Genomic DNA, 18,397 nt, shown 5'->3' on the forward strand with positions numbered 1-18,397 from the left:
GCCAAAAATATAACTTTTGGGTTTTTTTGTTATTAAAAATAAATAAGCAAGCCCAGTCCAGGTGACAAAATGTAACACAAAGGTAACAATGCATTACTTTCCATAAAAAGTAACTAAGTAATGTAATTATTTACTCTTTTGGAGTAACGCAATATTGTAATGCATTACTTTTAAAAGTACAATTTTTCCCAACACTGAAAACCACTAGGCTCATTCTTTATTCTTGATTTATTTTTCTTAATTACTTAAATAACTTATTAATTGATCATTATTCATTTGGTGATGTGTGTGTTTATTTATTGAATGATTTATGACATATTGGTAAAACAACATATTCAGTGAAAAAAAAAAGTTGAATAACAACTTTATTCACCAGAAATTAATTGAATCTTATAAAGTGGGTTAGTATCTATTTAATCAATCTGTCAATCAATCACCATACACAGGATATTCACTGGGGATAAAAAAAAAAATCAGGAATTATTTGAATCATATAGAGTGATTCATTCATTCATTCAATCAATCATGCCATATGTGCAAAACAGAAAATACAGGATATTCAGTGAGAAAAAAAATGTTGGTAATCAGAATCAGAAATAAACTGAATCATATTCATCCATTCATTCATATATGTAAATCAAGAAATACAGGATATTCAGTAAAAAAAAAAAAAAAAAGTTAATCACAATCAAGAATAAATTAAATTATTCATTCATTCATTCATTCATTCATTCATTCATTGCATATACAAAAAACAGTGTGGTAATAGAAATCAGAAATTAATTAAATCTTTATTTATTTGTTTGTTTGTTGTGATCAAATTGCCCTTAAATGTAACTCATAATAACAGACACACAAATAAAATAATAAAAACCTTTATACATCACCAAATATCTGTTTTTCAATTCCCTGCGTTTGTTACCTTTGTCTCAGAAGTTTGTTTTTCTATTTATGAGATATTAAAATGGCAGTGACAAACATGAGACTGAGTATAAAACGAATAGGTACCGTGTAAATGAATGTGAATAGAATAACTCAGTTCAAGTGGTCTTGGGAGAGAAATGTTTGAGTGCATGTGGAATCTTTTTGATTGCAGACTGATGTGTTATAGGCAATCTGAGCATTATTTGAGACAGAAAAAAAGACCACATAAATCTGAATTTTAACTCTGTAGAAAAACAACAAGATACAGGATGTTTCAGTAAATGTCCCAATTTACTGGTCTGTTTCTTCTTTTTTTTTCTTTTCTTTTTTTTGCTGCCTAGGAGAAACAATTGAGACTTAAGAGACAGCTTGCATTTTCTTTCTTATTAGTGTGTGTGTGTGTGTCTGTGTGTGTTGTTGTTGTGTCCAGTTTCACTGAGCTGATGACTAACTGCATTTCAGCACACTAATCAATAAACCCCTTTCACCTGCACACACACACACACATGTACGTCCATCTGAGAGACAGGGAGAGAGATCCCTAAGGTATTAGGCAGGTAATGCATTATTGAAGAGTGCATCTTGCCAAGCAGACTGTCCTAAAATAGTGTACTACACTGCAGTCAAGCACACAAAAAACACTGACCACAGCTAGATTTTCCTGATTCTCAGCTACTTTGTAAACCAAGGTAAAACCTTCAGCTCTCTCTGACAGAGCACAAAGATGCTCTGCTGTTGCTCTGTTCATCCAGGGAGTCAATAACAATGTAACTCTGCATTTATTTTAAAACCATTAATAATGCATGGAATTACAGGTTTGTGTCAGAATTGTTTATGGTGAATGCCAAGTCAAAAATCAATCCTACATATGAAGTGGAGCTCGATGGTAAATATAAAAGCTAAATATATCAATGTTTTATTCAGCAAGGACAAGACCATGAGGAATTAATGTTTTGTGAAAGAGATTATTTTTTGAGATGCAAAATACTGTAGAGTCTTTTCAAGGTGTTTTATGTCTTTTGGATGATAAAACATAAATTTATGTTTAAGTTTATATATATATATATACAGTGGGTACGGAAAGTATTCAGACCCCCTTACATTTTTCACTCTTTGTTATATTGCAGGCATTTGCTAAAATCATTTAAGTTAATTTTTTTTTCCTCATTAATGTACACACAGCACCCCATATTGACAGAAAAACACAGAATTGTTGACATTTTTTCAGATTTATTAAAAAGAAAAACTGAAATATCACATGGTCCTAAGTATTCAGGCCCTTTGCTCAGTATTTAGTAGAAGCACCCTTTTGATCTAATACAGCCATGAGTCTTTTTGGGAAAGATGCAACAAGTTTTTCACACCTGGATTTGGGGATCCTCTGCCATTCCTCCTTGCAGATCCTCTCCAGTTCTGTCAGGTTGGATGGTAAACGTTGGTGGACAGCCATTTTTAGGTCTCTCCAGAGATGCTCAATTGGGTTTAAGTCAGGGCTCTGGCTGGGCCATTCAAGAACAGTCACGGAGTTGTTGTGAAGCCACTCCTTCGTTATTTTAGCTGTGTGCTTAGGGTCATTGTCTTGTTGGAAGGTAAACCTTCGGCCCAGTCTGAGGTCCTGAGCACTCTGGAGAAGGTTTTCGTCCAGGATATCCCTGTACTTGGCCGCATTCATCTTTCCCTCGATTGCAACCAGTAGTCCTGTCCCTGCAGCTGAAAAACACCCCCACAGCATGATGCTGCCACCACCATGCTTCACTATTGGGACTGTATTGGACAGGTGATGAGCAGTGCCTGGTTTTCTCCACACATACCGCTTAGAATTAAGGCCAAAAAGTTACATCTTTGTCTCATCAAACCAGAGAATCTTCAGGTGTTTTTTAGCAAACTCCATGCGGGCTTTCATGTGTCTTGCACTGAGGAGAGGCTTCCGTCGGGCCACTCTGCCATAAAGCCCCGACTGGTGGAGGGCTGCAGTGATGGTTGACTTTCTACAACTTTCTCCCATCTCCCGACTGCATCTCTGGAGCTCAGCCACAGTGATCTTTGGGTTCTTCTTTACCTCTCTCACCAAGGCTCTTCTCCCCCGATAGCTCAGTTTGGCCGGACGGCCAGCTCTAAGAAGGGTTCTGGTCGTCCCAAACGTCATCCATTTAAGGATTATGGAGGCCACTGTGCTCTTAGGAACCTTAAGTAGAGCAGAATTTTTTTTTGTAACCTTGGCCAGATCTGTGCCTTGCCACAATTCTGTCTCTGAGCTCTTCAGGCAGTTCCTTTGACCTCACGATTCTCATTTGCTCTGACATGCACTGTGAGCTGTAAGGTCTTATATAGACAGGTGTGTGGCTTTCCTAATCAAGTCCAGTCAGTATAATCAAACACAGCTGGACAAGGATGATCAGAAGAAATGGACAGCACCTGAGTTAAATATATGAGGGTCTGAATACTTAGGACCATGTGATATTTCGGTTTTTCTTTTTTAATAAATCTGCAAAAATGTCAACAATTCTGTGTTTTTCTGTCAATATGGGGTGCTGTGTGTACATTAATGAGGAAAAAAAAAAAAGAACTTAAATGGTTTTAGCAAATGGCTGCAATATAACAAAGAGTGAAACATTTAAGGGGGTCTGAATACTTTCCGTACCCACTGTATATATATAAAACACAAAATTCGGATTATTGCCTTAGTAACTAACTAAAATAAATTAGTAAATAAATAAAACAACTTTTAAATTAAATAAATGAATTAAATAAAGTTAAGCAAAATAAGTAAATTGCTTAATAAAGTATAAATAAATTAAAGAAAAAAATGAACAAAAACATAATTTTACGTCAATTAAAATGCAAACTGAAAATTTAACAGTAAAAACTAATTGAATTGCTTTCAAAAATCCCATATGAACAACACAAGCACATTCAGTTATTATTTATTCATTTAAACAATATAAAATTGCATAACTTATTCATTTGAAGGGGGAAGGTTACATTAAAAAAAACATACATTGTAACATTAGACATTACATTTTGATATTAAATCCACTTTTGTTTTACATATAATTTTTCTATAGTCTATACAGTATTTGATGCAATTACATTAGAAGTAACTAATTAAATAACAGGAAAAAAATAAGAGTAATCCCTTTAACTTTTCAAGGGAAAAGTAACTTTTAATTAATTACTTAGTAAAGCATTGCACTCAGCACTGTTTATAGTGTTGCTCCTGTAAAATTGGGACAATACAGTACATCATTTATTTGCCATTTTAAAGAATTTGCTGTTCTGGTAAATATTTAATGTAGATAAAACAATAATTAATAGCTAATGGTTTGTAAAAATGCAGCCCCCTCCGAACATAAGAATGCATCTCCAAGAATAAATAATTGATGCGAGCAGTTACAAAGCAAGTCTCTAATGCAAGACTTCATTAAATAATCAGGAAGGTTATCTGATGTGCTAAATCTTTTACTTGCAGCTCATTAATTCACAGTTTCTTGCTAAATGATGCAGTGGCTGAAAAAAATTCAATAAATAAAAATCAACAGTGTCTAGAAATTTAAAATGGCTCTACCTTAAAAAATAAAAAATGGATTATTATTGGTCTTGTGGGAATGTGTGGCAAAGTTCAAAGAGGAAGTAAAGCATACAGGTCTCAGCAAACACATTATGGAGATACATGATTTACTCCATTAACAACACACATGTACATACATTTTTCTCTGTTGCAATTAATAATCTCGCCTCTATTCACGGCTATCAAACAGACTTCAACTACTGGATTGAACTCAGCGCTTTCTCTCTGTATGTCACATCACGTCAAGATTGGCTCTCACATACGTTTGAGAGCGTCGCATTGTTGTCACATTGAATATTTATAGCAGGGTTTGGAAAAAAGACAAGAAAAAAGCCCTGATGAACATCTTCTAAATAATACAAACATGTAGAAATGTCAGCGTGATTTGTTAGCTTAGCGTGAGAGCAGCCGGCTCTGACAGCATGGCAATCTACATGTCAATTTCCCTTAATTGGCCGACCCGAGTTTGATGCCACTTTTGACAGCTGTTGGCGGTGAGGCCCTAGATCTGCAGTATGACATTCCTCCATTGTTAGGCGATGTTACGTCTGTTTTCTGCAAAAAGCCCTTCTTGTTGATTTTTAAGGATCCTGATCCATAATAAGGGGATTTGGAGTCTGGTTGGTTTTTTTTTCGAGGTGTGTGGGGTGGTGTCAACCGAGGAAATTTGTGTTTCTCTTGCAATTTTTGGTGCCTAAAAAGTGGCACCCTGGAGAAAGAGGGTGAAAAAATCAGAACACACATATATCAAGACTTTTTGGTCTAATTAGGATTGAGGCATGTTATTTGCTGCGAGGCATGCACCGACTGTATTTAAATGCAGCCTCCTCCTGTAATTACTCTGCCAAAGGGCTTATTCTTTCAGCTCGCCTTACATGCCTTTATGAACAGCTTACATAGACAGTAAGAAGGCCTTAATTGTATTTCCGAGCTTATACGGTGGCAATCAAAAGCAATGAAATATGATAAGACCATTTCTGTTTGCAGGCTTTTTTGCAAATGCTTTTTTTTTTTTCTTTTTTTTTTTGAAAGGTTAGAGGTCTGAGATCTGCTATGAATAGAAACTTTGATCGTCAGGAAACCACTAACATGCAATGGACCGAATAAACTTCCTTATAGTAATAAATCTGATTGTTAACAGAACATCAGTGAAATATGTTTCACATGTAAAATGTAATTGAGTTATTGTGTGAACTGTAAAACTTCCCGCCACATTGTTGAGTGGTTGCTAGGTGGTTCTGGTTGGTTGCTAGATGGTGTCTTACTAGTTCAAAGGGGAAAGTTCTATGAAAGAGTCCAAAAAGGTTTTATTTATTTATTTGTTAAAATCTAGTTTTAGACACATTTATAGAAATGTATTTTTTGTTTTCTTGTTGTTTCATATGTTTCTGAAAAACTTGTATACAATTTTTAAGAAAAGTTTACATTGAATGTGAAAAAAATGTGTAAGCTTCAAGTAAAAAGGGCTTAACACTTTGAAAACATTCGTTTGGAAGCAAGTTTCTGCCACAGGGATTACAAAGTAAAGTATAGTAACGTAAAATAATAATAAAAGCAATTGCAACTTTTTTCTCACAATTTACATCTTTACAATTTTGACTCTTCTGAGTTGTCAGATGAAAACGTAGAATTGTGAGATAAAATATCACAAGTACCTTTTTTATTTTTTGCTAACAAACAAACAAAAAAAGTCAGTATTGCGAGATGTAAACTCTGAAATCTCAATTCTGATTTGAAACTTTGTTTCTCGGAACTGAGAAACAGTCTGAATTTGAGATATAAACTCAGAACTGCAAAACATAAGTTATGAGTCAAAAAGATGCATGTGTACCTAAAGTGTATACTTATTACAGTAACCCCCTAAAATGCATTTCCATTTAATTTTCTCTTTTTATTGCTGTTATTTGGATTGAATTTCTATATAAACCTGGCAGTGAAACACAGTTCTGCCACAGTTTCCAGGATCATGTAATGTACTGTAGAAATAATAACAAACACAATGACTTCTACAAAAGCAACAATGCTAATATTATTCAAACACAGCTATGAATTTCATGGTAAAAAAAACTAAATAAAACATACTAAAACAACTGTCTGGCCTTTTGTCACATTGACATTGGTAAAATGAATTGGCTGTTCTTGCTCATGTCTGTGGTTTGGCCCGGGTCCCGCGCAGACAGTCCACCGCACCCTGTTGGGCCGTATCCAGGGAGACGGTGAGGCCAAGCGTGCAGGACAGGAAATGGTTTGAGCAGGAGTGTGTTCATTCCGGCTCCACACCCTCCCTGACTGCAGACGACTGCACGATACACACAATAGACGCAGATGCTGATGACCACACACCCAACTGCTGCTATTACTCACTCCAGACGCACTGACACAAATGAGACGTGACCATCTACTGAATCTCAACGACAACAATTCAATCCACTTAGACAGAAGAGGAAAATCTTACATGTATACAGAAATCCTACATGTGTACAGAAACGTTCAAACGGCTTTAGAAGACTCAAACTATAACTTCCATGCCATTTTTTTAATGACAGCCACTATAGTCACCCTCTCCTAGTCAAAAAATCCTGACGTCATCATTTACAATCGATTTTACTGTGTAATATGACATACAGTATGAGTAAAACTCACTGTAATTTTTGTAAATGTTGTAAAATTAAACAAAGATTATTGGAGTATATTTTACAAGAAAATACTGTTTCAGTTTTTCTACTTTAAAATTTCGCAATGTGTTTAAATACTTAAATGTGCTGTGTTGATGTTAATAGATAAGTTCTATCTGTTAGATCATTAGATGTGCTCCAATGCAAACTCACGCACATAGAAATGCAGACGTTTGCCCTTAATATAAAGAAACAGCATAGAGGAAGGGCTTGTGGTTGTTTTTGCATTGATTTGCACATTTGGGAATGATGAATTACACTTTTTTTGGCTCCCACCAATGCATTGCTCTCCTACTGTGTTGTTTTGCTCTCTCACAATTTCATTGGCTGTTGTTAATCACAAGTCATCCAAACACTGTCTATTTATTTATTTTTTATTTTAAAGAGAACCGGAATTGTCAAGCGGAACATGAACTAGAATTATAGTTAAATTCCTTACAATTACCACTGCTTAGTTTTGTGTGACATGAGGGTGAGAAACTAATGTCATAATTTTAACTTGGGTGAATGACTCCTTTAAAGGTCCTCAGGCATATCAACAATTACAAGTGCTTTATCATCATTTTTCAGACCTCTGAGTCATCAGATGTAAGATCAGCACTTCAATCTTGACTCCATCCTGGTGGTCTGGGCGGTTTACTCCGAGCGGCTCCAGTCAGTCAGTCTGTCTCCTGAGAATGACTGTAATCCACTCTAAACACAAATAAACCTGGATTACTACCAAAAGCAGGCTTGTGCACCATCCTATGCACCTAAAACCAATATTGCCATGGGATTTGCAGTGCTCGGCTTTGACTCCTCTTGAGTTGCTCACAATGCAGGTTAGATTGAATTTGTTTACGCACCATTTCCATTCAAAGGGCCCAGAGTGAGGAGGTGTGAGAAGGGTCGGCCGGGATTGAGGATCAGCCTCCATTTGCTGATTAAGACACCATGACTGAGATAGAGTTTCTAAACGAATGTCTCGCCAGAAGACGAGACACAATAGAGGAAAAAGTGTAGCGCACAAGGCTAACATCTTTAGCTTAACTGCTGTGTGATTTGTAGTGAAGTTTAAGAGTCTGTCCTATAGCTAAGTGCAAAACTGTTTTTTTTTTCAGGTAAGTTTTCTGTCGTGAGGAAAAGTAAAATACTACTCATGGTGACAAATCACAACCATCAGAACTGTTACAAAAGCTGCCAGTGGGGAAGTAACTTCTCAAACGGTACTAATATGTACCTTTGAGGTACTAATATTCACCCTTTAGGGGTAAATAAGGTACAAAAGTGTACTTTTTGAAAAGGTGACTCCTTTTGTACTTTTTTTTTCTTAGAGTGTTTTTATAATGCACCAATTATGCATATAAGAATCATAAATACAAGTTTACAGTTGAAAAGTGGGCATAAACGGCCTCTCAAGTTGTGTTTACAATTTTGAAACTCAGGGGGCGTTTACACGACACTGTTTTCAACTAAAATAGTTTTTTTTAATGCATCTTGGCCGTTCATTTACTGTACAAGACAACATCCTTTTGGAGCCAGAAAACATTTGAAAATTTTATTTTTATTTAAATATACACATTTTTTTAAACAGCATACCGCTATTGCCTCTGTGTAAACTATGAAAACGCAAATTTGCGAAAACTTTGATGTCATACACATGCATATTATGTGTTCATTCTATAGACATGCACAAGTTTCTTTACAAAGTGACATCGCCAACTACTGGCCTGGCATGCATAGTACAGCACTTTTTGTATTTTTTGTCGATCCGTGTGACTCATGGGTCATTTTGACAATGCTGTCATCTATATGCAAAACCCTTTAAAAACGAAAAGAAAGAAAAACTTTTCCATTTTGTAGTACGTTGTTTTTATAAGAGACTATTTTGATACCAGAGTAGATTCTTGCAAAAAAATGAGTTCTTCTGAATTCTCTATTAATGAAAAAAATTGCACAAAACTTTGATGCAGCACAACTGTTTTCAGCACTGATGATACAATAATAAAATATTTGTTTAGCACCAAGTCAGCATATTAGAATGATTTCTGAAGGATCATGTGAACAAAGACTGGAGTAATGATGCTGAAAATGCAGCTTTGCTTCACAGGAATACATTACATTATAAATATATTCAGAAAGAAAACAGCTATTCACAATATTACTGTTTTACTGTATTCCTGATCAAATATATGCATCACCGGTGAGCAGAAGAGACCTCAAACTTCTGAACAGTAGTTTACAGTGTGCTTTTGTTGTTAGAAGGTATTTGGTTAGATCCTGACATGAATTGATAGATATGTGAACTCTGCAACCCTTCAGCTTTATCAAACATCAGGGAGCTGAAACCTTTCCCCAAACATGCTAATTGGTGTCTTTCGGTCTTCCTTCCACCTCCCCGTCTTTCCTTCCACCATACAGCACATTCCACCTGTCAATCATCTGCAGCGGTCACAGAGCGGCCTATAGGCTGAATGCAAGAGAGTGGCGGCTTAAACAGCACTGACTGTGAGCAGTTGTCCTCTCACTCTTTACTTCTGTTCTACTCATTCTGATTCTCCAAGCCAACCGATGTGCTCAGAGAGACATGAGCTGAGGCAACAGCTAGGAAATCAGAATATGAGAATGTGAAAATGCTTTACAAGAAAGCGTAAAATAGGCTTTCACAGGTACTTGTGAAATTCATGTCTACTTATCTAGATCTGTCTAGATATTTTTATTAGGATTTTTTTTTATCTAGACCATTGTGTAATTTTAATGACAAATTGTTTTTTTTCCTTTCTTTTTTTCTCAACCTGGTCTCATAAAAATACGTACCTCTGTGCACTTTCAGTGCAACATGGTTTTACGTACTTTACTGCATGTTTCGCCGCAGTTTCAAAGAGAAATGTCCACTGAGTGGCGCTAAAACACAGGTTAAATACGTGAACCCTGGCACGTTTTTATTATGTTGATATAGATACGTATTGCTGTGTTTTTATTACGTTGCTACAGGTACGTACTGCGGCGGTTCAGAATTCAAATATCCGGGGTCTGTCCCTAAAAGTTAATGCTCTATCGTGTTGGAAATATTCCCTACACCAGACCCAACCCTAAACCTACCCGATAGTGTTAACAAATGCAAAACTGGTATAAAAACGTATTTGTTGATGCAACCGTGCCAACTTCCTTTCATGCAGATTTGAACTGTTTTGTCGAACCGTAGTTACACGCCTTCTAAGTACGGCTCCGTACTCCGTGAGCGACCGAACAAACTTTCCGTCTATGAAAACCCATAGATACGAGGCTGGATATATGCGATGCTAACATTCAAAAGCACCAGTTTTCAAATCCCTCAGCATATTAATTTTGTTTTGAAGTCATAACATGATATTCTTAAAGTAATTGTGCGAAAAATACGCTTTATTAGTCAAAACTCTGTAAATTTGTGTGAAAGGGAGTAAAACGTTTACTGCCTCTAGTGTTTGTTTCTTTAGGAAACTGAAACTGCAGTAATATGTAGTTATTGGTATGTATTTTGTGTCTCGCTAAAATGTGCACACAGGTATGTAAATGCCATGAGACTAGATAGTTTTTTCTTCAAATGTATGTTTTCTTATTTTTCAGTATTTTTGTAATATAATAATATACTATAATAATGTTCATGTCAATTAAGCTAGATAGATAGATCGATCGATAGATAGTTTAGTTAAGATAGATAGTTCATATCTATCTATCTATAAAATAATTTATTTCATTAACAACCATTATTGTATTATATTATGATATAGTTATACCATAATATTCATAACTAACTAACTATTTTTTTTTTTGTAATACAGAAATGAGAGGTATATTTTTTTCACATTAATAGGAATACAAATTTGGTGAGAAATATGCTTAATTTATAATGAAAATATTGTAAAGAACCTTAATGTTTTTTTTCTCTTCTGAGGTGAAATGTGACCTAGGCATGTTTTTAACAGGTTTTGTGCGGTTATGTCATTAAATTGCATATATTTGGGCAGAACCATTAGTCACGCATGCTCTTTGCTTTGTTCATTTCTGTTAAGAGAGTGTCAGAACTCAATTATACTGCAGTAGTGGGTTGTGAGAGAGAGAGTAAGCGAGGGAAGTGAGTGAGCGAGCAAGGGAACACGTGGAAAGAGTACAAAACGTTTAGCTGTGCAAGTTTTTTGCTCAGGCGGGGCAGGAGATGCCTCAGATGTCTGGGGCTGGGGGCTTCACGCTGTTCAGGAGGCCTTCGGAACTTGTCATCACATCAGGAGGTGCCTGTAGGAGGGCAGTCATACCCTTCACACACACACACACACACACTACCCGTTCACTACTGCTGCCTTCACCGACAGATCACAGCTGAGGTAAGTTAACATGCGCGCACAAACACACACACATACAGACACACAAAAAAACCCCTAGAAATGAAAAATCAGACGAGAACTCTTTAATATCAACTGTGTCTTAGACAGCAATGAGTTTCTTCCCTTGCTAAACAGACGCCAATAATTAAAACATTACATTCTCAAAATACTGAATTTGAGAGCATAGAGTCTCTTCCAGTGGCTGTAACAGAAGTCTTTCATATATTGTCACCAAACAGAGAAGCACAAGACCTTCACCTGCTGTGGAGTGAAGGCACTAGATTGATTAGACTGGAAGATGAGTCCCATATAGATGACCTCAGAGGAAGTGACCCGTAATTAAGCCGTTTGTCTCTCATTAGCCCTGCTCTAACTGGAGCAAATTCCTACATGTCCCTGAGTGAACCCTAAACAAAGCGACTCCAGCTGCAGGGCCACTTTTAGCTTGGAGCACTTCACAAAATCATATCCAGAAGTGTTATTCCAAGATCTTCATCAAGACAATTGGTTACTTATGTAGTTGTATGTAAATTTGTTGTTACGGGTCCTCCAAAGGAACACCTTTTCTCTGTATGATAATGTATATTAACTTTGTCTCATTTTTTTATTCATTTATCTAAAGTGAAACACAAAAATCTGAAAAACAAAATACATAAATATATGTGTATATATATATATATATATATATATATATAATAAAATACATCCAAATGAGACATGAAATAAGACCAAATGAGAAATAAAATGTCAAAAAAACCGACAAATAAAACGCATAGAAATGACATAAAATGAGACAAAATCGGTCATAAAATATCTAAAAATGACATAAAATGACATTAAAATTAGACAAATGAGATTAAAATGAGACATAAAATTTAGACCAAATTAGAAATGAAGTACATTGAAACTGAGACAGAAAAAAACATTGAAATTACATAAAATGAAAAACATCTAACAATGAGACAAATGAGATCAAATGGGACAACAATGAGATAAAATGGGACAAAAAAGCTAAAAAAAAAAAAAAATTTTAAAATGAGATAAAAATGACAAACATGAAAATACGAACATGAGACAAAATCGGTAAAGGAAAACATAAAAAATAGGACATAAAATATCTACAAATGAAACGCACTGAAAATGACACACAAACTATCTAAAAATGAGACACGCAATGAAAAAAAGTGACAAATAAAATACATAAAAAATGAGACACGCAATGAAAAAAAGTGACAAATAAAATACATAAAAAATGACATTTAAAATGAGAAATAAAATACATCCAAAAGAGACATGAAATAAGACAAAATGAGAAATAAAATATATAAAAGATGGGACTTGAAATGAGACAAAACTGTTTTTTTTTTTGACAACCAAAAGACTTTTAGTAAAAGTCTCATTTTGCTCTCGGTTTAATCTCATCTAAGCAACCCCACACAAGTGTTTAAAGATAATCTGGTTATTTCTTAGTCAGCCAGTGGTTATTATAGGTCTCATAAGTCATGACTGTGTTTGCGTGTGTGTTGAATAGGTTGTGTTGCATATGTGTGTGTGTGAAGCCCCCTGAGGTCAGAGGGTGGGACGGGCTCTAGCTGATTGATAGCCGCATGGCCTGGTGTGGAAGGTCATAAGGGTGACACAGGCTTGACTGGGAAAATTTATACTGCCACAGTCTCGAGGTCAGGGTTTAAACATTGTTGTGCACTCTTGGTAATTTCCATAGCGTTGTGAGAAAGGAAAAGCTTCGTCTGCGTGAGCGTGTGTCTCCACAAAACCTGCTTTAGGGTCTTGTGAAAAATGCACCGAACTGGAAATAGAAGCGTTATTTGTTTGCTATTTGCTTTTAGGGTGTTTGATTTGACATACTAATTGCCACATGGTGGAACAAAATATCATGAGGCTCCAGGACTGAACGTGTTATTGAACCAAAACAAGCTATGTTTAGAAACTCAGGCAAACATCCTGGGTCTTCACATATGAAAACAAAAAAAGAAACAGAAAGAAAATACTCCAGAATTCAAGCTGATGTGAATTTTTACTAAAACTATAAAATAATGTATGGGGTATACTTCACCACAATATCAAGAGACAAACTAATTTAAACCACTTCACCATTTCTCATTATTTTAATGGGAATAAAATACTTAAAACAATACACTGAATATGTTGTTCTGAACTTATTTTATAATATTTAAATTTTATTAATTTGTTTATTCATCTGGTCAAATTCTTAAATTTAATATATATGGTTATATTAATAAAACACTTTAGGTGAAATGCAATTGTGTAAATATAGAGCTTCAAATTAACCCTTTAAATTTGATATTTTAAAGATGGAAATATGAAAAGATTGAAAAATGAAATGATACTTTTACAAATGAAACTAAAACCACCAGTAGGTCTTAATGAGTAAGTCATTGAGCCTTCATTCAAATGATTAATTCATAATGACTGATTCATTCAGGAATTAAGAAGGTGACTTTATGAATGGGTCATTGAATCATTCACTCAACTGATTTGTTCAAAAATGCATTTAGTATCGATACAAAAGTGGCTAAATAACGCAAAAACAGCATTGCTTCTAAAACTTAAGTCACTTAATAGAAACTTCAGTCACGCTTTATTTTAAGGTCAAATTCTCACTATTAATAAACCATTAACTATGACTTTTGCCTCAATAAACTCCTAATTTGCTGCTTATCGATAGTTAGTAAGGTAGTTGTTAAGTATTGTGTAGGATTAGCAATATAGAATACTGCCATGCAGAATATGTGCTTTATAAGTACTAATAAACAGCCAATATGTTAATAATAGGCATGCTAATAAGCAACTAGTTAATAGTGAGAGTTGGTCCCTATACTAAAGTGTTACCTTAACTTGTTTACTGAAATGTAATAAATCAATATCATATTTGCAATTGTGCTGATATTCAGGAAAAACATTATTCAGATCTTGCTTGTGTGATATTGCAAGAATTCATTCAAGGGCATTTCCCCCAGATCTTGAATTTGTATATTAATTTTGGTGGAATTTTTGCTGATATATACAGTACTCTTTCCTTCAAATGTAGCATTGGTAAGTAGCTTGTAGTGTGGGAAGGTTCAGAAGGATCTAATAAATATATACTTTATATATAGTACAGTAATGAGAAATTGGGTGGAAATGTAAAATATTTTGCATCAAAACAATGCAAAAAAATCTTAATGCTCATAAAATACTTTTCTTTCTGTAGTGTATAACTTGTTTCTATTGATTTTGAGGGCAATAGCCGAAGCCAAATAGTTCTTGGTGACATTCACCAAACAGCAGTGATGGAAGGAGACAGGATGAAGAGGCAGACAGCAAATCAGGTTCACCTTAGCAAGAGCAGTGATTGCCTCCTTCACTCTCTCTCCCCTGACCTCCAGTGTCTCCTCTGTCCAGATCTCCGTTCTTTCATCCCTGTATCCCGGCTCAGTGTCTCCGTGATCCCTGCAGCAGTGGATGTCTTACAGCAGCTGACAGACAGACAGGATGAGAGCTGACAAGCTGAAATAATTACACACGCCTGTCTGTCTGCGAGAAACACTTCAGCTCTGCCTTCAATTAAACAGACAGCCGACGATTGGAGTTGATCATGGATTGCGGCCCAGATATCCACCACAGGCAGTGCAAAATGAGACTAACTAGCTGCCTATCTGTCCTATTAGAGGCGGAATGTCTTGATATAGCAATATTAACAAGATTTATATACTTTCTGAAGAAAATGTGAGAGGAAAAACTCTCTATTATGATGCAAAAATTTATAAATTGTTGATAAAGTTAAAGTTGATAAAGAGTTTAGAGTGTTTTTTAGCACATTGATACCCAGTTGCTAAAGTGTTCTGGGTGGTTCCTTAAAGGAATAGTTTCAGAAAAATGAAAATTTGCTGAAAAATGTATTCACCCCCAGGCCATCGAAGGTGAGTTTGTTTCTTCATCAGAACAGATTTGGAGAAATTTAGCATTACATCACTTGCTCACCAATGGATCCTCAGCAGTGAATGGGTGCCGTCAGAATGAGAGTCCAAACAGTTGATAAAAACATTGCAATAATTCTTCCCCTGTTGTCCTCTCACATCATAGTCCATAACATACAGTATTTGTTTAAATCTGTTTTAGACTCGTTTTGCTTGTAAACAGTGCCTGATGTGTGCATATTTCTCTCCTGATTCAGACAAGACAATTTATTTATTTATTTGGGAAAGCACTATTATGGATAAAGGACTCATATTTTAGTCAGAAGTAAAAAAAAAAAAAAAAAAAAAAAATCTTAATGATGGTTTTACAGTATTTCTTACAAACACACAAGAGTTTGGACTCTTATTCTGATGGCACCCATTCACTGCAGGAGATCCATTGGTGGGGAAATTATGTAATGCTACATTTCTCTCTGTTCCAATGTTTTTTTTTTTGTTTTTTTTGGGCTTTTTTTCTCATCCTCATCAACATTTTGGATGGCTTGAGGTTGAATTAACTTTCAGCAAACTTTCATTTTTGGCTGAACTATTCCAAGTCAAAAGATTCCCAACTCACCTTTTTAGACAACAAGAAGTTGTCTGCTTGCTTGGAAAAGTAATAGCACACCTGTCTGAGGTTAAAACGTTTGAGGTGATTAAAAGGATGGATGGCGTTCCCACCACACCTCAGGTTAATAAGATTACAAGACCTATGTTTTAGACTTGGACTTGAGCTCATCATCGACAGAGTCTGTCAGTGTCTGTCTCTTATGCAAGCGGACTTGACTGTTAAAGGGAACAATGAGTTTGAGGAATGCTGTGTCCTAAATGAGCGAGGTTAATTGTAACGCTGACCCCTTCATTCCAGCAATAGCTCGAACGTGTTCCATGCTGGGCACATTGCTGAGGTCACACATGAGCGGGCAGGGAATGAAACGTCTCTTATTTACATATAGAGTGATGGCTGTGTGCTTTATCACCTCTCAGCGATTAAATATTAACCGTGTTAGAGAATGCTACAAGGCCACGCTCAGGAATCACAGCTGACTTTTGGACTGCTGTTATAAAGGTTCACTGAAATATGTCATAGCAAATGTATTTTGAACACACCTCTAAGCAAACATATTAAATCTGGTGCATTAACTCACCCCACACTGTAATTATTATAATGTTTTATTTTTTTGTTTTGTAGAGTTGAACTTTTAAACTATGAAAATCCATAATATATATATATATTTGCCTAAGCAAGACAAAGTCAGTCATTTTGTTAAATAAATAAATACATAAACATATTCTAGCATTTCACAAACCAGCTAACTAACAAACTAAACAAAAAAAATAATATTTTCCACCACATAATACTATTAAACACCATGTCAACAAACGTTCCTGCATATATATATATATATATATATATATATATATATATATATATTGATAGGTATTTAAAGGTAGCTTTATAAGCCAAATGTGCTTATTTTTCTTCTTTTTTTACATTGAAATAAAATAAAAAAGTCAGTGTATGACTAGACTCTGTATTAATAATAGGCATTATTATAGGCTAATTATTATAGTTTTTTAATTAGTAATTATTATAGGCTAAATAAATAACAGTCAGATTTCCATAAAGAATGTGTTTTCAATATTCTACTGACTCCATTCGTTAATAACCTTTTGTTTATATTTTTATTGAACTTTATGTAAAAAATATTTCTGTCCAAATATGGCTTATAAATTACCTATGATCTGCAATAATCTGTGGTTTTCGACTGTCACATTACGCAGTATGGGGACAAGCCACGCCCACTCATGTGTACAGCAGAATGATTGGTGGTTGATTCCTGAATGCCTGCCTTGTTTACCATGGCCACAAATTAAGTCATGATTCAACATGTTTCCCCCCATCAAATGCTAATTACAGGCATGAGGCTGTTCGCTAGGACGTCCCAGTTCAGTGAATGTTTATATTGGCAGCTGTGTAGGCGCACAAAATAAGCATTGACTCAAACAAGATACAGGAAATGTTATATGTTTCTAAGTTAACAGAATTAGCCATCTTAATGATTAATGCAGTCACTCTGGGTAACTTAAACCCCTGCAAATGTATACATTTAAAACACATAATCTCTGATCTCACTCACTGTATAATCACAGCATTGTAGCTTCACAAAAAAACACAATATCATAGTTTAAAGGGGTCATCGGATGCCCATTTTACACAAGTTGATATGATTCTTTAGGGTTTTAATGAAAAGTCTATAACATACTTAGGTTTAAAAAGGTGTTTTTTACACTACCATTGAGAAATGTTAACCAATCAAAATCAGCTCTGTCTTCAGTACGCTGATCTAGTCCATGCTAGTGAGCTCTGCTGACTCCGCCCCTCTCTTCCGTGGAGTGACGAGCAGACCATAGATATGTGTGGATTCCCTATTCAACTGCTCAATATAATGAAGTAATTATAAACGTTCATGCATTGTGCAGATGCTTTTATACAAAGCAACTTGCATTACTTTTCCAAAACTACACAAGACCACCACGGAATGTTCCATCTCCCAGCCTCACTGTACTGTTCTCCTCATGAATGAAAAACGTACGGCGCTGCTGGTAATAGAGATGGAGAGACAGACAGCGCAGCCTGTCTCACGTGTTGCTGTGCTCTTGACAGGCAGTGTGGACAATGCCCTATCCCCTCAGTGCCCCTATTAAATCAGGCCCGAGCCTGCAGGCCAGAGGATTAGTGTGAACACAGCCATTTCCCCAGGTAGCGGATTTGCCTTCCATTAGCTGACAGTGCCCCTGGCTCCCTCTGCTTCAACTCCAGTTGAGGACAATTATCTGCTAGACCAAGTCAGGTACTTTCTCTTAATTAGAAAGTTCATAGCAGCCAAGACCATCTGGTTTGTGTTCTGG

The sequence above is a fragment of the Barbus barbus genome (assembly GCF_936440315.1).
Source record: "Barbus barbus genome assembly, chromosome: 44".
Lineage (NCBI taxonomy): Eukaryota > Metazoa > Chordata > Actinopteri > Cypriniformes > Cyprinidae > Barbus > Barbus barbus.